The following is a 23,146-nucleotide window of genomic DNA, read 5'->3' on the forward strand; positions in this document are numbered from 1 at the left end:
TCTTCTTCAGTTACAATTTCCAAACCGAGAGGTCGTGGTCGACGTTCGTGGAGAGTCAAACGGACTTTACACCTTTGGAATGAATCAGAAATATTTTGAGATAACTTACAGAATCAGTAGATGAGTTATTCTGTAGCAAACAACATCAAGTCTGATTCACATAGTGCATCGGTACTCCATTCTGCCACCAGGAGCGCCAGCATAGTGCACGATTAAAATGGCCACTTCGACTGGTGCAGAGCACACTCTCTTTGTGTTTCAGTTAGACGGAGCGAACTCTGCGACAATTGTTAGCGTGTTAATTTGCACTGAATATGCTAAAGAACCTCCGAACACACCTGACATTTACTCTCTGCACAAGAACTTTGTTCAGGCGGGTTGTTCACTGTGACACAATAAATAGCCAGGTCACACGAATGTCGTCGATTATGTCGAATGGGTTAGGGAGAGCTTTGCCCGCAGTCCACAAGAATTGACACAACACGTGTCTCACAAAAGACTATTCGGCAACTAATGCGTGGACACCTACACTTGAAACTGTACAGATTCACAATGGCACAGCTCGTCAGTGACGCAGATAAGGTTGCTCGTGGGGAACTGTGTGTGAAAATGTTACGTCGGATACAGGAAGACGAGACATTCCCGAACACGATAATATTCCGTGACAAGTCACCACTACGTACCAGTGACACGGTGAACATCCACAAAATATGCAGCAGCGAAAATTCACACGCAATCCTGGAGCACGTTCCTTACAGCCCATAAGTTAATGTATTTTGTGCCCTTAGCAAACACAAAGTGTATGGCCCTTCCTTCTTTGTGGGAAAAACTGTCACTGGTATTGTGTATTTGAATATGCTTGAAAACTTTTTAATCCACAGATCAATGAAGATGACCAAACTGGGATGGTTGCCACCAGCAAGACAGTGCACCACCTCATTTCCTCACAGATGTTTGAGGTTTCCTCGATAATTGCTCCCCCTGTTGACTCACTGTCGACGAAGGACCGATCGCATGGTCATCTCACTCCCCAGACTTGACACCACTGGATTTCTTTCTTTGGGGTTTCAGTAAAGACCATGTATATCTTCTCCTTTACCAAACAATTTAGCCGATATGAAAATTGGAATCTGGGCTGCCACGTTATGCCAGATTAGCTATGATGTGTTTGGGAAGAAACTGATTACCAATGGGATGTCTGTCATATCAAAACTGGTTGTCACACTGAACCAGAAAGACACTCGACGCTTTTAAGTGAAATGAGGTTGTTTGCTACAAAATGACATGTCTAACAATTCTGTGAGATATCTAAATAAAATTCTGTATCACTTCAAAGCCCTCTATGCACTCTATAAATGCAAGAGCCCCTCAAATCTTAGTAGTAGAAGCCATTTTACCTCAGAACATGTCTCCTGCAGTCTGAGACGAAACTGCCAGGAAGCAGTTTTATCCGTGGACCACGAACTCTCAGTCCGCAAGTTTTAACTGGAGAGATGCACGAAATTTTTGCAATGTCACTTTGAAAACATTCCCGATGTGACGAGTACAAACATTCAGTACGAGCATGTCTGACAATTACCTTATCGGCACCTCTTCTAAAATGATCGCAGACGAGTGTCTGTGACCCGTCCTTAAAATAATCTCCATTAGCTATCACCAAAATACCGGAACAGTTAAAGCAAGTTCATTGCCCAGAGAAAGAGTTGGGAGTAGGTTTAAAATACCTTTGGGAGTGGTGTGACCCATTCACGATTGGAGCCTACATACAGGTACAGTTGTTTTTCCACAACAATGGAGAAGTACCACACTAGTCTCAGCCTGGCACTGGCTGGATACAGGACATCAGAATGGAGTATTCTCCCCTTAACCTCTGACTACCTTCCATTTAAAAAAATGGTCAGAAGCATCACCTTCGTCAATCCATACCATCCAGCCCTCGAATGCCACAATACCTTATTCACCAAGAGCTTCTGATGCGTCAAGGCTACAATCAGTGTATTACCCCTTTTTTATTCCTCATTGCTTGATTGAGGGAGGGTGGATGCTTTCTTTTCAAAAGCCTGAAGTCATGTCCATTCCAATGTGCTCTCAGTAGGGAAGATTCGCATTACAACAAAAAGTTGGGAACATCATAAAAGCACTGAAGTATGCCTTTAGACTTACATTAAAGCAAAGCAGATAGTACTGAGAGTACTAAAAAGCTGCTGTCTAACTGCAAAACTGTGTGCATTGGATATGTCTTTGGATGAAGAAATATTACTGACTGACTTTGATAGGTAGCGTATTTCCCACTGTTAAGAAAAACAACATGATAAAGAACACAAATAAAATTACATTTAGTAACAGTATTGCAATGTATTGCAGTCTGATCCCACCCCCTACGACATCACCACCACGGCAGTCACTGGTGTTTCGAGCCTCTTCCAGGTGGCAACCACAAGACAGGTCACGTGCCCACAAACAAATACAAAATATTTCAGTTGGTCAATAAACTACTGGGACAACTACAGGACTTGGGGTGTTTTAGGTGGAGACAAACTAAAAATACAAAAAATAACAACAAAGTTATCATTCCAAACAAATACAAAAAAGGGCCAAAGGGAGATGAAATCCCTGAGCATAAACTGAACAAAAAATATAAAAAACACACAAATGGAATCTAACATTTCATTTGACCTATACAGCTCAAATGAAGACACCAATACCAGGATCCCACACAGCTCAAAAACCGTATACCACAAATATCATTTCACCTGTCGTTGTTGTTGTTGTGGTCTCCTGTCCAGCAACTGGTTTGGTGCAGCTCTCCATGCTACTCTATCCTGTGCAAGCTGCTTCATCTCCCAGTACCTACTGCACCTACATCCTCCTGAATCTGCTTAGCGTATTCATCTCTGTCTCCTTCTACAATTTTTACCCTCCACGCTGCCCTCCAATGCTAAATTGGTGATCCCTTGATGCCTCAGAACATGTCCTACCAACCGGTCCCCCCTTCTTATCAAGTTGTGCCACAAACGTCTCTTCTCCCCGATTCTAGTCAATACCTCCTCATTAGTTATGTGATCTACCCATCTAATCTTCAGCATTCTTCTGTAACACCACATTTCGAAAGCTTCTATTCTCTTCTTGTCTAAACCATTTATCATCCATGTTTCACTTCCAAACATGGCTAAACTCCATACAAATACTTTCAAAAACAACTTCTTGACACTTAAATCTATACTCGATGTTAAATTTCTCTTCTTCAGAAACACTTTCCTTGCCATTGCCAGTCTACATTTTATATCCTCTCTACTTCGACCATCATCAGTTATTTTACTCTACAAATAGCAAAACTCCTTTACTACGTCAAGCATCTCATTTCCTAATCTAATTCCCTTAGCATCAGCCAATTTAATTCAAGTACATTCTATTATCCTCGTTTTGCTTTTGTTGATGTTCATCTTATATCCTCCTTTAAAGACACTGTTCATTCCATTCAGCAGCTCTTCCAGGTCCTTTGCTGTTTCTGACAGAATTACAATGTCATCAGCGAACATTAAAGTTTTTATTTCTTCTCCATGGATTTTAATTCCTACTCCAAATATTTCTTTTGTTTCCTTTACTCCTTGCTCAATATACAGATTGAATAACATCGGAGAGAGGCTACAACCCTGTCTCACTCCCTTCCCAACCACTGCTTCCCTTTCATGCCCCTCGACTCTTAACTACCTCGACTCTTTTTAACTACCTTCTGGTTTCTGTACAAGTTGTAATATTGTCCTCAAGTACATTGCCCTTGCATAGACCCTCTATATACTGCTTCCACCTTTCTGCTTTCCCTTCTTTGCTTAGAACTGGGTTTCCATCTGAGCTATTCATGCAAATGGTTCTCCTTTCTCCAAAGGTCTCTTTAATGTTCCTGTAGGAAGTATCTAGCTTATCCCTGGTGATATGCGCTTCTACATCCTAACATTTGTCCTCTAGCCATCCCTGCTTAGCAATTTTGCACTTCCTGTCAATCTCATTTTTCAGATGTATTAAAAACAAAGATTCCAAGACTTACCAAGCGGGAAAGCGCCGATAGATAGGCACAATAAACAAAATGCACAAACACACACACAGAATTTCGAGCTTTCACAACCAGCAGCTGCTTTGTCAGGAAAGAGGGAAGGAAAAGGAAAGTTTTGCCTTCTTCATTTACTGCATTTTTGTATTTTCTGCATGTTCTTTTGGACATGTCTGAAAGAACAGATGTCATCGGTGACCATGCAGCTCGTTAGAATGAAATTACAATGAAAGGAACACTCTTAGCCGCTTACAGGTGTTGACATACGTCAACGGGGACAGATGAAAATGTGTGCCCCAGCCGGGACTCAAACCCGGCATCTCCTGCTTACATGGCAGATGCTCTATCCATCTGAGCCACCGAGGACACAGAGGATAGCGCGACAGCAGGGATTTATCTGTGGCACTATGAATGTAATGCAGGACAACACGTTGAGAATGTAGGTTTCGCGGGAGACGTGTCAGAGATAAATCCCTGCAGTTGTACTATCCTCTGTGTCCTCGGTGGCTCAGATGGATAGAGCGTCTGCCATGTAAGCAGAAGATCCCGGGTTCGAGTCCCAGTTGGGGCACACATTTGGATCTGTCCCCATTGACGTATGTCAATGTCTGTAAGCAGCTACGGGTGTTGATTTCATTGTAATTTCAGTATCTCTTCTGTTACCCAAGGTTTTCTATTAGACCTCATATTTTTACCTTCTTAATCCTCTGCTACTTTCACTATTTCATTTTTAAAAGCTACCCATTCTTCTTCTACTGTATTTCTTTCTCCCACTCTTGTCAATTGTTCCCTAATGCTCTCCCTGAAGCCCTCTACAACCTCTGTTTCTTTCAGTTTATCCAGGCCCCATCTCCTCAAATTCCCACCTTTTTGCAGTTTCTTCAGTTTTAATCTACAGTTCATAACCAATAGATTGTGGTCAGAGTCCACATCTGCCCCTGGAAATGTTTACAATTTAAACCTGGTTCCTGATTCTCTGTCTCACCATTATATAATCTATATGATACCTTCTAGTATCTCCAAGCTTCTTCCATGTATACAACCTTCTTTCAAGATTCTTGAACCTAGTGTTAGCTATGATTAAGTTATGCTCTGTGCAAAATTCTACCAGGCGGCTTCCTCTTTCATTTCTTGGACCCAATCCATATTCACAGACAATGTTTCTTTATCTCCCTTTTCCTACTATCAATTCCAGTCACCCATGACTATCAAATTTTCGTCTCCCTTCACTATCATTTCACCTGTACAACTCAAAGTGTAAGATACCAATAACCCACAACTAGCAAAACTAACTATTATCTAAACCTATTGACACTAAAATAACTAAAACACATTCCACAATATCCATCTTTGTAAAGTACTAAATATGAACTCCCAACTACCAATGTAAACCATAAAGTCATAACAACCACTCCAACATAAATTTCAATACACACACCTTAAATAAAATTATGAACACGCACAACATAACAGAGTCACGTCACAAGTCGAATCGAAGCAAACGGTTGACTCGTAGTACTGGTAGGCCTAATTCTCAGTAGTTTATTTAGCCATTAATCAAACAATGCAATGATACTAGATATGTCATGTTCCTACAGAAACACCAAATGAACACTATTATTGGAAACAGTTCCACACATGCAACTTAAAACAGATAAATACAAGTTTGAAATCATCACAGTACATGGTACAAAGGAAACCAATATGTAACCAACAATGTTTAATCTCTGCCTAATACAAGTGGTGAATTTGAAGGTCTACTAAATAGGGGAGAATGGGGATATTTGAGCCACATTTTCGTTTCTTAATTATTTTAATTTTTTGCTATATGCCTAAACAAAAGTAATCCTGTTACAATAAACCTTGTATTTTGTCATTAAATTATGTATTTCAAAAACACGAATAGAAAAATATGTAACCATGAATAAATTGTTAAAAAGAAATGCTTCACATTATGGCTCAGGGATCCCAATGATAGAGACAGCTGAGTTGAAAAATAAGATACTTAAATCACCTTTCGATTCCCAAAACAGTTTTTTTAGTATTTAAAATGTCATGGTAACAACACTATGATGTTAAGAATTTAAACTCCAAGAAACAAAGTCCTTAAAAATTAGAGAATCTAGTTACACAATGATTTTTGGTATTGATGATGGCAGGCTGAAGAATCATTTTTATTTCACCAACAACAGTGGTGTCTCCATTTGGAATCCTCCAATTTAAGCATAGTCTGCAGTTTTTGCACACTTAACATTCATTCATTCATTCCTCACCTATATTAATAACTTTTCCAACACACTGGTTAATATTATTTCCCCCTCCAATTTTACCAACACCCAATCATTAATGCTTGGCTTCCTGTCCACAATTGCATCTTCACTGTCACTCTGAACATTCTCTGTCATGGATGAGCTCATGCTTTTGGTTGAATAATTGTCAGATTTTGTATCAGCTATCTTCATTTTGGTTATCTGTGGGAGATTCTGTGCCTTGAACATTCATCGTTTTTGTGCAGGTCAATGTTTGTTGACTTTTCCTGTTTGTTTTTAGTTTTTTCTGCTCTTTCCAGAAGGGATTTCTCAATTTGTAGCTTTTTTGGAGTAGACTTCAAAATTGATGATTTAGCTCTTTCCCTATCACCTTTAACCAAATGAGACAAGGCTTTAGGGTTTCTGTCAAAACAACACCTTCACTTGTTAAGGTCTCTGGACAGATCTGCAACGTAGAACTTAAAGCAACAGCAGGCATAACCCCACTCTCACCAGTGTCAATCTGCTCAATATCTTTTTGGTTATTTAAAGAAGCACCAGTACAGGCTGCGGCAGCATTCACAGCATAAATTTACTAGCGTAGTACAATGATTTACTGCAGGAATGTGCACCAGCTTGTGCCATATTCGTGTATTAATGAGCTGCCATTTTGAGTGTGACAATGATATGGAGCAGTGCGAGTGCACAGCATCGTGGCTTTGCAGTTGAAAGTTATTTTGAGAACAACGACTCTGTTATTGCTACCCAGTGTCTACTTAGACAACACTTCAACTTGGGACGTCACCGGAAAGTTCCCGATGGATGGACCATCGTGAGGTGCATTCGAATAACAGGTTCTGTTTGCAATGACAAACCGGGAAGAAGTGAAAGAACTGCGCAGACACCAGAAGCTGTGGAAAATGTTCGTGCTCCACTATTGCGTAGCCCAAAAAGATCTGCTCATTGTTGTCCACAAACTGTGTGTACATTCGATCGCTCGTTCGGGAGTATATTGCACGGAGATATCCATTTTCACCCATATAACCTCCAGATTGTTCAGGAAATTAGGCCTCAGGATTGGGTTTCACGCGAAACGTCCTGCTTAACCGTTCACAATCTCCTTCACCAAAATCCACAAATGTTGCGCACCGCCCTGAAGTCAGATGAAACTCATTTCAAGTTACGTGGTTCAGTGAACAAACAGAGTATGCGTTATTAGAGTGATGTAAACCCACACAAACTGTACATCAAGCCCTTGCACAGTTCTCGTGTCGCAGTGTTGTGTGGAGTTGCTTCTTTGGGATTATTGGCCCTTACTTCTTTGTGGATGACAGTGATGTGGCTGTAACTGTCACCATTGAATGCTACCTTAAGATACTGCAAGACTTCGTTCTTCCTCAATTAGGTATGGCTGATGTGGATGTGGAACCTCACATATAGCCACAATTTGCACAGATTTCTTGTGACAGACATTTCCAGGTAGAGTAATTTTCCGTCTCAGTGACATTTCCTGACCGCCTCTCTCACCTGACCTTTCGTGTGGCGACTTTTTCTTTTGGGGCTACCTGAAGCAAGACAAGAATGTTTCAAAGGTTGTGCCACCATTCCCTAGTTGAAGGATCGCATCAGAACTGCCGCCGGCAATGTTCCAGGGAATACATTACGCCGAGTTGTCGAAAGCTTCCGACGCGACCTAGATGAATGTCTTGTGCAGAGGAGCATCATTTGACAGGAGTCACACTCAAAAAGTAATCCACGCAATGGACACTGACTTACACATGCCATTAACTATCAATTGACATAAGAGGTAATAAATAAATTACAGTTACTGCCTGATGGTGTGCTTTTAATATCCTTCAAAGAAGGCTTTCACACCATAAACTTTCCACAGGGACATGTGACTGTCAGTGCCCTATCAGTTACATATAAACTCAGAAATTGATCAGTAAAAGTATTTGCACGCAGCAAATACGTACAGTTGTGAAAGACAAGGGGCAAGTCTTATATAGTAGCAAATTGTCCTTTTAAATGGTATGTAACTGCCTAAAAGCTTTTACAGACATATTTTTGTAATAACAGTTCTATAAAACTGCTTATAAGAAAAAATATATTCCCTACAAAATGTACCTACAAACATAATTTTAGTACACGGATTGTTGTGCCATGACTCAACTATCCCTAACCTGCGTATCATTAGTATCCCTATCTTCACAATTTTTCTTCAAGTGGCTATTTCCACATAATGTATTCAACTAATCAAACTGTTATGGAACAAAAATAAGGTTCAAACTGCAATCATTTCATCATTAAGTTTATTTTGGTTAAACTAAGTGATGTGACACTGTTGTTTGAACGTCAGACTCATATTCAGGAGAATGATGGTTCAAATCCACTTCTGGCCATCCAGATTTAGGTTTTCCACAATTCCCCTAAATTGCTCCAGGCAAATGCTGGGATGGCTCCTTCAAAAGGGCACAGCAGATTTCCTTCCCCATCCTTGACGCTGTACGAGCTTGTGCTCAGTCTCTAATGACCTCGGTCTCAACGGGATGTTAAACACGGTCTTCCTTCCTTTTCTTTTGGTTAAATATAAAAAATTGCACCAAACAAAAATTGGAAACCAGTTGTCTAATTATTTAGTGCAGATTATTTCCTGCAGAGACATCAAAAACCACAGACAGCCCAACTTCTACCTTGCTCCAAGACAACTGATGGTTTTTCCTTTGTAAAATGCTAATGAAAACAAACCAGTGATTCCACTTGGGGAAAAATAAATTGACTTATAGATGAGAAAACACGAGTGGCTCAAGTAGCCCCACTCTCCCCTGCTAATGCACATGGTATAAAAACATCACCAAAATACTTATCCGACTCCGTTTTCCCTTCAGGCTCTTTTCCTGATGCTTCAAAAAGACAAAAAATCATTCCCATGTACAAGAAAGCGAGAGGGGTGGAGATGGAGGGGAGGGGGAGTTGAGATTGACATGAACAACTACAGGCCAATTATGTTATTTAGTGTGTCGAGAATTATTTTTAGATATCTAAAAGGCAGTGATCAAAAGTGCAAAGCAACCAGTGAAGTTCTGGTACTGTCAAATGTGGGTACAATCAAATTTGGTGCCCTCACCCTGGCTCCATTATGAAGCCCCTTCTTTTTCTACTCTACATTCATGTTGTCAGTACATATTAAGATGCCAACAACACTTGAGTTCTACTAAAATTTGAAAACAGTAATGAAGTGCAAGCGCCTGTAAACTGTGTAATGAAGCAATTCAGCTGCTAGGCATACCATAGTCAATTAATTATAAATAATAAGAGTGTTGCAACGAATTTTCATATCCAACAAAATAAGAATCCACACAAACTGTTATCATTAACGAATGTCGTGCAAAGTTGCCCCAGTACCAACATTCCTGTGTGTGGCTTTAAGACAACCTATACTCTGATAAAATTACTTGATGATTGACAGTCTGCAGTGGCAGGGGCAGTGTTGCCGTACTGAAGTCACTAATTCTTCACGAAATGCTTCATGTACTACAAAACTCAGCACGCACATGGCATTTTGAAAAAGAACTCCAAATGCATGGCAGATGGCAGCTTGACTTGCTGAAACGTCAAGAACAAAGCAATTTCACTCTAAGTATATAGCATTTAGGTAAATTATTCACATGTACCATAATCTGCATATGTAGGCATTGTTTAGTTTCGCATATTAACACAACTGCTGTGTGCTTTGGCATTTTTATGTTTCATAACCACTGACAATGTTGACAGACTGAGTAAGGAATGGTTTATGTTTATTTTCATTTATTAGCTGTTTTATCTTGAACATCCTTTTATGTTGCAAATAATAAAAATTTTATGTTGTTGGAAGTGCCTTACATTCATAGAAAAAATAAAATATAAGGTTACTGGGCTTTAATAGATCAAACACATTACCTTATTACTACGAGTATTGTGAAATACAAGTTCTCCTGGAGGAAATTTACACTTCATCTCCGAAAAACATTAAAATGTTATTTAAAGGGGCATCTTTCGCCAAGTGGTGGTGGTGGTGGTGGAGGAAGGCTGAATGCAAAATCTCGGCGTTAAAGTCTGTTATTTCTAATTATTTATTTCAATTTGTAAAATCATGATTTAGGGTGTGAATTATTTACGTTCTGATAAACATTACCAGCCCAACAATATAGGAAGGGCAGGGGGCCGGCACAAGTCTTTCAACATAGGCCTTCTGTAAATTTCCTACTCGTGATTACTAAATAACGAGAACAATAGAGCAGCATGTATTCAATGAAAAATCGGAACTTACAGTTTGACAGTCAACACAACGGGGCTGTAAAATAGCCGTTTATTGTGTCTATTACCACTGCATAAATTTCTTTAATCATAAGATTGTAACCTAAATACACGTGCTCTGATAATGACATCCAGTGTATGTCTTATCTCTTTACCATATCATGGTACTTCTTAACACTCTGCATGTCACTCTTACAAAAAGTTTCCAACGGACAAATCTAATCAACTGTCATAGAGCGTTGTCAACAGTGCGCTATCTCCGCCGTCTGCTTTTATTGTTGTTGCAGCTCTGAATGCCATATTTTTCTCGGACCTGGTGATATTTACAGAATGACGAGAGGCAAATTTAGTTTATCTTTAAATACAAAATTTATAATAACTTATAGGCTCGCTTCTAAGAAAGAAATTAATAAAAATTCCTTAGTGTTTTCTATAGCCCTCGACTACAGAACTGTCAAAATTTCACAATCAGCACACAAAATCTAACAATAACTGTCAAACTTGATCAAAGAAAACACTAACCTATAACAATAACTGTAAAACTGTTCAAAGAAAACACTAACCTAAAAAACACTGATCTCTAAGTACCACTTCCGTCTACTGATAGCCTATCAGCTGATAGTTGACCATACTGTCACACAACATCGGTTGTTTATCTCGCTTCCAAAAAGATGATGAAATTTTGCACGGGAAGCACTAGAATGATGGTATTAATTTTCGGGCACAGCATTATGCCATAAGCTGCCAGATATTCCCCTGTCACTGCTAACAACATGAAATCACGCACTTCATATTTGCTCTTCCCGTATCTCCTGCTACAATAACATCACGGATCGCACAATCACACCAGTGATTATATAAGTTGCCACTGTGGCCAACTGTTTCCACAGAAGCGATACTTCATTAGCTACTAGTATCTTCTAAAATCTTTGACACTCTTTAGCATTGTTACTATCTTTATAGTCTTCATCTTGGCGTGGCCATTGAACTTAATGTTTTTAAAAGCAACGATATTTCTTTTTTTTCTCTATGTTTCAAAATTTCAATTTGTGGTCGTTCTGAACCGTGTTAAACGAATAGTTTAAAAGTAAACAACACTCTTATGCACAGAAAAGAGCTATTTTATTCACAGAATTGTTGTTAATTGTTTCGTAAAAGAACATTTCAGTTTCTATGTTGAAACCGCTGAGAGTCAGATGTTACGCAGTCGAGGTTAGTCTTGCGCATAATAGTTCGCGACTGGCAGCGTTGCCAACCCCAGAAGATAAAATTAAGGCATTTTGTATATAAAATTATCGTTTTTATCTAAAATTAACGTGTATTGATAATCTTAAAAAAACAATAATGCTGGTAATATGACGTACACAATATTTGTTTTCAATCGCTAATGGCAAATTTTAAAATTTTTATCCATAAAACCTCCTAATTACGAACCAAAACGTCTCTAATCGCGATGCTAAGTACTAAAAATACATTCAGAACCAGATAAACTCGGAAATTTCCGAAGCATCACAGATTTTATGCAAGGAAAATTCGCTAACCCCGATCGAAAAGTAGCACCGTGTACGTAATATAATTAAAAATAATAATATAATTAAACTAACCCCAATAAGCATCGTTGTCGAACTCCACATCGGCGAAATCGCCGTCACTATCCCGATGAGATTCGTTCTTCTTAGCATAAATGTTCGACGTGTTCATTGGTGCAATCATTGCACTGGTTGGTTCGAACTGTACACAGTTCTTCACACTCTGGGAAGTGAGCATTACTGCGCTGACTGTACCCCAATGTAACTTATTTCTCAATGGTGTCTTCACTAGATTCATTTTTGAAAAGACCCGCTCACAATCAGCACTAGAATGTGGTAAAACTAATATATCTAGCACAAAGATTCCTATTTGGAGGAACTCTTGGTTACCATGAAGATCCCTAGCGTTCTTTATGAAATTCGTCCACCTCTTTGGACCGTAGATTTTCGGGAAATTCTCCACTGATCATCAATCATTTGCATAAGCCTTTTGTCTTTTGGAGAAATCCTCTGAACCGACTTTATAAGTGGAACAAGCGTTGACGACCTTGCAGCACTTTTTGACAATGCTATTTCTGGTGTTAACCAACTCAACATTTTTAGAACAGAATTGTTGAAATCATACCGCTTTTTTTGTCTCACAACAAAATACTATAAGAAACTGTTGGGCTCTGTAGTAGAAATCAGTCACTTTAGATTTTTGTGAGATGTTTTCAGATTGGCTCATCAAATCAATCACACCTAAATACTTTTGCATATAAGGCACAAGTTGCGCTGGGTTTACTGGATCTATGTCTGTCAAATCACTTTTATTGATATAATCAGGAGACATACAGCAGAGAAGGATTTCTTTGTACATTGCATCATGCAAAGAGCAAATTACTGATTTCTCGCTTTGAAAATATTGATTCAGAGACATGAATTTCGGTAGAATCCACTCGAGAAATATAAAAAATACACGTATAAAGCTGTCTCTGAATGCCTTTCCTACCTGTTCAGCTGCATACAGTCTTTCTTCTTCCCACTTGCAAGTGAAAAATAATTGCAATGCGTTCCATTGTTCTAGAATTCGTGAAAAAACGGTTAACAAAGATAGCTGTCTTGTTTGAGACGGATGCAGTATCTTGTGAGGTTCGACATTACAAAACTGTTGGAATTCCCCAAACTGGGCTATTCTTTTTGAACTATGCTTAAAGAATGAATATGTATCCCTTGCTGTGTCTTCGCTTAGTCTTAGTAACTGTTTGCAAGCTCATTTGCACATAGATGCAATGAATGACACATACATTTCCGTATAAAAATACCAGGAAAATCTCTAATTATTCGACTAACAACAGAATTATCTTTCCCCGTCATTGTGTTGCACCCATCGGAAGCAGATCCTACTAAATTTTCAGGAGGAATATTATGTTCTGACAAGGCTTTACGTACGAGATCGTACAAACGATTAGCAGCGGCACCTTCATGAGCGGCCTCTGCACTTTTCTCGTCAAACAGCTGTAACAACTGCCAAAATGTAGTATGTATTTTGGAGCTATCTTCATCAGAATACCGCACACAAATTTTCGTAGCGGAAATGTCGGTAGATTCATCAATTATGAAACTGAACTTTTGTCTCCGTAAAACTTCATACAGTTCATCCAAATGACATTTACCTATGACATTCTTTATCACCCCTGTGGCTTTTGTTCTGCCCAACTGCAAGTTGTCAACTACTTTAGAATCGGGAAAGGCACTTTTAATTACATCTGTTAAGTGATTGGCTGTATTAATAGAGATGTTATGTTCTGCCAAAAATCCACATAGGAATATTTCAGCCCTCTTGCCCTGCTTATCAAATGTATCAGACGATTTTGATTGTGATGATAAGTCAAGTTTCTTTTGTAGAAGCCCGACACATTTTACGGCACTTAAGTGTTTTTTTCCCTTTAGCATGATTTTTCACTACAGTCAACTCAGCACTGAATTCACGTCAACAAACTTTACACCGACCTTTATATGCATCATCACTAACAGGTTGTAACCAATCCTTGAATGATAAATCAGTAAACCATTCCTTTCTGAACTTTTGTTTCAAACATTTTAATTTCAACTCACCACGCAGCCTCAATTTCTTCTGAGGGGTCCGCGGAGAATCTACACCTCTGTTGTCACTTTCCATTATTTATATCTGAATACACTACTACAGTATTTATTTAAAGAACACCACACTCTAATTTCCCTTAAGAAAAAAAATTAATATTCTTTTAAGGGCACAAAGATAACTGCCCGTGCATTCAAGTCCCAATTTCACCAGCAACTGACGACGATGGCCTAGCCCTAATTGCCCATATTGTTGTGAAACGATATTTGTTAGGCGGTAAGGGTATTCCCTGGAAGTGAATATACAGTGTTAAGAGTCGTTGGACTGTTGCAGGGAGTGGACGAGAGAAAAAGAGGAAATTACTTATATTGAATGGAGTATGGACTTAAATATATGAAAACAGATTATTAACGTATGAAACTACTACGAGTATCAATTTATTTTCATTTTAAATATTCACAAAAATAATCGTAGATTCCGCAATTATCACCAATGTACTATCGTATACCGTGTTCACGTTATAATTATCGTATATCGTGATAATTTATCGTATGGTTGACAACGCTGGCGACTGGGAACTTTCAGTTTAGTTCGAGGTTCCGTCGCGAACTAGGTCGCTCATTTAGTTCGTTAGCTCCCATCTCGATTTCCATAAAGACAGTTCGCTCACTTTGCTACCGCTACAGGACACGTTATTTTATTCGTGATGCTAGTCTTTTAAATAATGACCAGTGTTGCCAATGCCTGTATTATTACAGTTTAATGTCGAGTAATTAGACTTCGAAAGGGTAAATAAACAAGTTATTTACAAAAATGGGTAAAATGGGGTAGTCAACTACTTTACTTTACACACAGTGCACTCGTAGTATTTTAATTTTAAAATATATTTATTTATTAATTCATTATAGGAATATTACTTACAGAATATGCTAAATGCTTTTTTTTGTGAATAAAAAAAAACACTTTCATAAATAATCGACTTTTTTTAAGTTTTGGAAATAACAAACAAAGTAATATTTTTGCTTTAGGTACAGGTTAAGTACTATAGCACAAACAATAATACCTTTATCAATAACAGAAGAAACACTAACACTTATAATTTGTTACCAAACAATTAGATATAGAAAAAATAACTATGACCCCTGAGTATGATCGTAGCCTAAGCATACTTTTTGTGCTTTGCATTATCATTCTTTAAATAATCAGTCTTCTAATTTTCACGTGAAATATTGCAAAAATTTACATTTTATTATATTAAAACATTAATTTGGAAACTTTGTTCGTTGATAACAGTGTTCTTCGTTAATTAAGGATTTGTCCCGTCGCCGAAAAAATGCGTTCGCAAGGCACTGATTTCGCTACTATGCAAAATCTCTTAAACACATATGCATATACATGAAGATATAACTGACAACGCTCGTACCACCACTCAAACGGATCTTTTTTCAATCTAAACACTCTTCATTGAGGTATTTATCGAGTTCGCGAATACCAGCAGCAAGATGGTTATCTGATCTAGTGATTTTTCTTATTTCTTGGTCATACCTTGTGGATGACATCGGAAGTACACTGAGGCTTTTTGCAGATGATGCTGTGGTGTGTCGAGAGGTTGTAACAATGGAAAATTGTACTGAAATGCAGGAGGATCTGCAGTGAATTGACGCATGGTGCAGGGAATGGCAATTGAATCTCAATGTAGACAAGTGTAATGTGCTGCAAATACATAGAAAGATAGATCCCTTATCATTTAGCTACAAAATAGCAGGTCAGCAACTGGAAGCAGTTAATTCCATAAATTATCTGGGAGTACGCATTAGGAGTGATTTAAAATGGAATGATCATAAAGAGTTGATCGTCGGTGAAGCAGATGACAGACAGATTCGTTGGAAGAATCCTAAAAAATGCAATCCGAAAACAAAGGAAGTAGGTTACAGTACGCTTGTTCGCCCACTGCTTGAATACTGCGCAGCAGTGTGGGATCCGTACCAGATAGTGTCGATAGAAGAGATAGGGAAGATCCGACGGAGAGCAGCGCGCTTCTTTACAGGATCATTTAGTAATCTCGAAAGCGTTACGGAGGTAGATAAACTCCAGTGGAAGGCTCTGCAGGAGAGACGCTCAGTAGCTCGGTACGAGGAGTCAAGCAGTATATTGCTCCCTCCTATGTACACTCCTGGAAATTGAAATAAGAACACCGTGAATTCATTGTCCCAGGAAGGGGAAACTTTATTGACACATCCCTGGGGTCAGATACATCACATGATCACACTGACAGAACCACAGGCATATAGACACAGGCAACAGAGCATGCACAATGTCGGCACTAGTACAGTGTATATCCACCTTTCGCAGCAATGCCGGCTGCTATTCTCCCATAGAGACGATCGTAGAGATGCTGGATGTAGTCCTGTGTAACGGCTTGCCATGCCATTTCCACCTGGCGCCTCAGTTGGACCAGCGTTCGTGCTGGACGTGCAGACCGCGTGAGACGACGCTTCATCCAGTCCCAAACATGCTCAATGGGGGACAGATCCGGCGATCTTGCTGGCCAGGGTAGTTGACTTACACCTTCTACAGCACGTTGGGTGGCACGGGATACATGCGGACGTGCATTGTCCTTGCCGGTCTAGGAATGGTAGAACGATGGGTTCGATGACGGTTTGGATGTACCGTGCACTATTCAGTGTCCCCTCGACGATCACCAGAGGTGTACGGCCAGTGTAGGAGATCGCTCTCCACACCATGATGCCGTGTGTTGGCCCTGTGTGCCTCGGTCGTATGCAGTCCTGATTGTGGCGCTCACCTGCACGGCGCCAAACACGCATACGACCATCATTGGCACCAAGGCGGAAGCGACTCTCATCGCTGAAGACGACACGTCCCTCCATTCACGCCTGTCACGACACCACTGGAGGCGGGCTGCACGATGTTGGGGCGTGAGCGGAAGACGGCCTAACGGTGTGCGGGACCGTAGCCCAGCTTCATGGAGACGGTTGCGAATGGTCCTCGCCGATACCCCAGGAGCAACAGTGTCCCTAATTTGCTGGGAAGTGGCGGTGCGGTCCCCTACGGCACTGCGTAGGATCCTACGGTCTTGGCGTGCATCCGTGCGTCGCTGCGGTCCGGTCCCAGGTCGACGGGCACGTGCACCTTCCGCCGACCACTGGCGACAACATCGATGTACTGTGGAGACCTCACGCCCCACGTGTTGAGCAATTCGGCGGTACGTCCACCCGGCCTCCCGCATGCCCACTATACGCCCTCGCTCAAAGTCCGTCAACTGCACATACGGTTCACGTCCACGCTGTCGCGGCATGCTACCAGTGTTAAAGACTGCGATGGAGCTCCGTATGCCACGGCAAACTGGCTGACACTGACGGCGGCGGTGCACAAATGCTGTTCAGCTAGCGCCATTCGACGGCCAACACCGCGGTTCCTGGTGTGTCCGCTGTGCCGTGCGTGTGATCATTACTTGTACAGCCCTCTCGCAGTGTCCGGAGCAAGTATGGTGGGTCTGACACACCGATGTCAATGTGTTCTTTTTTCCATTTCCAGGAGTGTATATCTCGCGAAGAGACCATGAGGATAAAATCAGAGAGATTAGAGCCCACATAGAAGCATACCGACAATCCTTCTTTCCACGAACAATACTAGACTGGAATAGAAGGGAGAACCGATAGAGGTACTCACGGTACCCTCCGCCACGCATTGTCAGGTGGCTTGCGGAGTATGGATGTAGATGTAGATACTCGTTCCATTCAGAGTTTTTTTTATTTTCATTCCTGCTGCTACTAGAACAAGACGCCGAAAGGTCGCTAGCACTAGGATCAACCACTAAAATATCTCGATTCTCCCTCTGAAGTGACTGCACTCTGCCAACTTCAGTTTTGAGGCGTTGTATTGCAACTTCACAAGCTTTTTGATTTCTAAATCCTCCCTGTCTAAATCGGGGGTCCAGAATAGTACACTCAGCGCATAGAATGTTATTCTCTAAATCTTTAAAACGGTCGTCCATGCCTTTCTTGAGCACTGATTGCACAGCGACAATTTTTATTGTTGTTAGATTCATGCTTCTGCAGAAAACTGTTGAGCAGGTTGCAAAACACAATAACTTTTGACAAAGTGACATTCTTTCGGCACTTATTTCTACCGTAATTTCATAGACTGGACTAAGTAAGGGCAAAACTTTTGTTATTTGCCGGCCACTTTCTTTCATTGTTAGATCAGGGCGCAGAAGTGCTAACGTACCGATTTTTGCATCCTTTATCTTCATTATTCGCTGAAGCATGTCAAAAGTGGAATTCCAGCGGGTCTGACGTCATGTTTGAGCTTGAGGACAGACAGATTCATTTGCTGTTGTGTAGCAATCAGGGTTTTTTTTTCTTTCTTTCTGTACTACGATTGAAAAACTCGACAATATTTGTAACTTGCGCCAAAAGTCAGATATTTCTGTAGTAGCTTCTTGTACAACCAGATTTAGAGAGTGGGCGAAACATGAGACTGATCACCACTCACTAAGTCTGACAGCAGATAAGATATTTGCAACATTATCGCTAACAATTGCAGCAACTTTGTGGGAAATATGCAAGTCTGTCATAATGTCTTCCATGAAATTCCACAAGTTTTGGCTGGTATGCCGCTCTTTATAATTAATACAACCAAGTAATGCCGACTGAAGTTTAGTCTCTTCATCTATAAAGTGGACTACAATGGCTATATAGCTTCCATTATTCCTCGACATCCAACCATCAGTACTGAGAGATAACGCAGATACAGCTTGCACCTTCTTTTGTACTTCATCCATTATGTCATTGTGAACCCTTGATATTAAATTCTCCGATAACGTGTTTCTTGATGGAAGTTTGGGAGAAGCACGTGATTTTTTTTAAAAGCCTACTGCGGGCTCTCGCTCCGTCTAGCTATTGTCCGTCGGTCTTCGGAAAAGGACGAACTAGTAGCGAAGTTATCCGTCAACTAGTAGCCTGGGGGAGAGCTCTTCTGAACTAGTTCGTTCGCGAACTGCACAAGACTAGTCGTATAATCAGACACGCCAGCTTCAGATCGCAAAGGAACAATTGCTAAGAAAAGACTTGTCAAGAATTACGCTATAAACATACTTCGCCCTCATTAAATAGGGGAGGAGGAAGTAACACTGGCACAAGGAGTGGTATTTAGCTTTAAATATCCATGTTCCGTTAACCCAATCAAATTTTAAGTGAGCGGATTCTGCTAGCGCTTAAAGTACAAAAATTATCATGATCTGTCTAGGCTATAGCTGGATTGTAATTTAGAAGCTAATTACTGTTTTTATAACGGAAAAAAAGAAATTGTGACTACATCAAGTTGAAGCAGATGTACAAAAAAAAAGAAGCTAATTCAGGAATTTCTAAGGTTTTTTTTTTTCTTTGTACGTCCTTTCCCGCCTTCTTAGTAGCTGGAAAATTTCCCTGCCGAAGTGCCAAGCAAGTTGTGAAATTTAGTCTAATTAATCCAGACATGTATATCAGTCACTTCTCGTTTAAGCCGACGTGTAATGCAGAAGCACTCAACTGTTGATTTTTTTTTAAATTTATTTATTTATTTATTTATTTTTGTACTGCCATCTGTAATACAATCGATAATAATGAAAAACCGTTTGGTTCAGAAAGTGTTCAAATTTGTGTGAAATCTTGTGGGACTTAACTGCTAAGGTCATCAGTCCCTAAGCTTACAGACGACTTAACCTAAATTATCCTAAGGACAAACACCCACACCCATGCCCGAGGGAGGACTCAATAACTCGAACCTCCGCCGGGACCAGCTGCAAGGTCCATGACTGCAGCACCTTAGACCGCTCAGAACCGTTTGGTGAGCGGCTGCACATCTTTGTGTATACGATACCAATATGTAGTAAATAAACAATGTCATTGAGAATGTGTTAACGTAGACATGTAGTATTGATAACTCCGGCTTTAATTGCAGTACAGCAATTAGTACTGTCATTAGAGAAATATTTAATTTCTGTACAGCATGAGACAAGTAACGTAGAACAGGATGACTCTAAGACTGTGACGATGACTCGGCACATTTTGACAGTGTTTTGTTTTGTATTATGTTTGTCACAGTTGCTGGCTACGATTAATTGTTGGTATGGTTGTGGTTGGATAATGTCGTCAAATAGAAGGAACAACGTAGTATTAGTATTAGTGTAAAATAACCTGCTGGTTGTAGGTTAATAGCAGAAACATGGTTAATGTTTAAATCAATACCCAACTTTCAACCCTAATGATAATCACAAAAACAAATAATTAGACCCATATGTTGAACTGAATATTTAGCTCTTTAAATGACAGTAATCTTAGGGTGACTTGCAACATGTTGACTGTGCAGAAACATTACATTAGGCTTACTAAAAGATTGGTGTATACATAAAAATGCAGTACAATGAATTTTTTTATCACACCTTAAGAGTCATTGTTACTATCTGCTTATTGTTTTCTGGTCAGATTATGTGATTAGTTTACTCTGTGATAATGCTATACTAATTGTTGTGCAATGTTGATGTAATACTATATTTGAAGAAAATATTACATCAATTATCTACAAGAAAAAATTTTCGTAAAATTATTCTTCTCCTTAGGCGTGGTCTCATTACTGTAATGTGAAAAAAAACATCATACATTTTATTTTTGTGTTTTTATATGTGGAACACTATTTTACGACAATAAATATCATAAAACTACTTGGGATTCTTTTTTAACTTTGAAAATTTGTTTTTATTTTATGATACCAAAATTTGGGTATCCCATCATAAGGAGCACTAATATTTGTGTAAAATATTCCAGTTTCCCTAGTGATATCTTGGGCAGCTTCCCCCATGAACCATGGACCTTGCCATTCGTGGGGAGACTTGCATGCCTCAGCGATACAGATAGCCGTACCATAGGTACAACCACAACGGAGGGGTATCTGTTGAGAGGCCAGACAAACGTGTGGTTCCTGAATAGAGGCAGCAGCCTTTTCAGTAGTTGCAAGGCCAACAGTCTGGATGATTGACTCATCTGGCTTTGTAACACTAATCAAAACGGCCTTGCTGTGCTGGTACTGCAAACGGCTGAAAGCATTTTTCCCGAGGGCATGCAGCTTTACTGTATGGTTAATGATGATGGCGTCCTCTTGGGTAAAATATTCCAGAGGTAAAATAGTCCCCCATTCGGATCTCCCGGCGGGGACTACTCAGGAGGACGTTGTTATCAGGAGAAAGAAAACTGGCGTTCTACGGATCGGAGCGTGGAATGTCAGATCCCTTAATCAGGCAGGTAGATTAGAAAATTTAAAAGGGGAAAAGGATAGGTTAAAGTCAGATACAGTGGGAAATAGTGAACTCCGGTGGCAGGAGGAACAAAACTTTTGGTCTCAAATAAGTGTAATGCAGGAGTAGGTTTAATAATGAATAAAAAATTAGGAATGCGGGTAAGCTACTAGAAACAGCATAGTGAACGCATTATTGTGGCCAAGATAGACACGAAGCCCACGCCTACTACAGTAGTACAAGTTTATATGCCAACTAGCTCTGCAGATGACGAAGAAATAAAAGAAATTATTCAGATAGTGAAGGGAGACTAAAATGTAATAGTCATGGGTGACTAGAATTCGGTAGTAGGAAAAGGGAGAGAAGGAAACGTAGTAGGTGAATATGGATTGGGGGTAAGAAATGAAAGAGGAAGCTGCCTGGTAGAATTATGCACAGAGCACAACTTAATCATAGCTAACACTTGGTTCAAGAATCATAAAAGAAGGTTGTATACATGGAAGAAGCCTGGAGATACTGACAGGTTTCAGATTATATAATGGTAAGACAGAAATTTAGGAACCAGGTATTAAATTGTAAGATATTTCCAGGGGCAGATGTGGACTGTGACCACAATCAATTGGTTATGAACTGTAGATTAAAACTGAAGAAACTGCAAAAAGGTGGGAATTTGAGATGGGACCTGGATAAATTGAAAGAGCCAGACGTTGTACACAGCTTCAGGGAGAGCATAAGGGAACAATTGACAGGAATGGGGGAAAGAAATACAGTAAAAAAGAATGGGTAGCTTTGAGAGATGAAGTAGTGAAGGCAGCAGAGGATCAAGTAGGTAAAAAGACGGGGGCTAGTAGAAATCCTTGGGTAACAGAAGAAATACTGAATTTAATTGATGAAAGGAGAAAATATAAAAATGCAGTAAATGAAGCAAGCAAAAAGGAATACAAATGTCTCAAAAATGAGATCGACAGGAAGTGCAAAATTGCTAAGCAGGGATGGCTAGAGGACAAATGTAAGGATGTAGAGGCTTATCTCACTAGGGGTAAGATAGATACTGCCTACAGAAAAATTAAAGAGACCTTTGGAGAAAAGAGAACAAGTTGTATGAATATCAAGAGCTCATATAGAATCCCAGTTCTAAGCAAAGAAGGGAAAGCAGAAAGGTGGAAGGAGTATATAGAGGGTCTATACAAGGGCAATGTACTTGAGGACAGTATTATGGAAATGGAAGAAGATGTAGATGAAGATGAAATGGGAGATATGTTACTTCGTGAAGAGTTTGACAGAGCACTGAAAGACCTGAGTCAAAACAAGGCCCCGGGAGTAGACAACATTCCATTAGAACTACTGACGGCCTTGGGAGAGCCAGTCCTGACAAAACTCTACCATCTGGTGAGCAAGATGTATGAGACAGGTGAAATACCCTCAGACTTCAAGAAGAATATAATAATTCCAATCCCAAAGAAAGCAGGTGTTGACAGATGTGAAAATTACCGAACTATCAGTTTAATATGTGACAGCTGCAAAATACTAACACGAATTCTTTACAGGCGAATGGAAAAACTGGTAGAAGTCGACCTCGGCGAAGATCAGTTTGGATTCCGCAGAAATGTTGGAACACGTGAGGCAATACTGACCCTACGACTTGTCTTA

General features: G+C 39.9%; 1 protein-coding gene across 6 annotated transcripts in view; it reads right to left on the reverse strand.

The window, feature by feature from the left end:
• LOC126293707 (protein spindle-F) overlaps positions 1 to 11,498 on the reverse strand; it is a 127,264-nt gene extending 115,766 nt beyond the window's left edge. For 2 of the 6 annotated variants that reach the window (XM_049987018.1, XM_049987016.1), the window contains exon 1: positions 11,157 to 11,487. The gene's annotated coding sequence lies outside the window, so the exon portion shown is untranslated. Of the gene's footprint in view, positions 1 to 11,115 lie in introns of all 6 variants that reach the window. The other 4 variants (XM_049987019.1, XM_049987020.1, XM_049987021.1 and 1 more) reach the window with 4 other exon arrangements.
• Between the last annotated feature and the right edge of the window lie 11,648 nt (positions 11,499 to 23,146).

This window comes from Schistocerca gregaria, chromosome 10 (genome assembly GCF_023897955.1).
Source record: "Schistocerca gregaria isolate iqSchGreg1 chromosome 10, iqSchGreg1.2, whole genome shotgun sequence".
Classification (NCBI taxonomy): domain Eukaryota; kingdom Metazoa; phylum Arthropoda; class Insecta; order Orthoptera; family Acrididae; genus Schistocerca; species Schistocerca gregaria.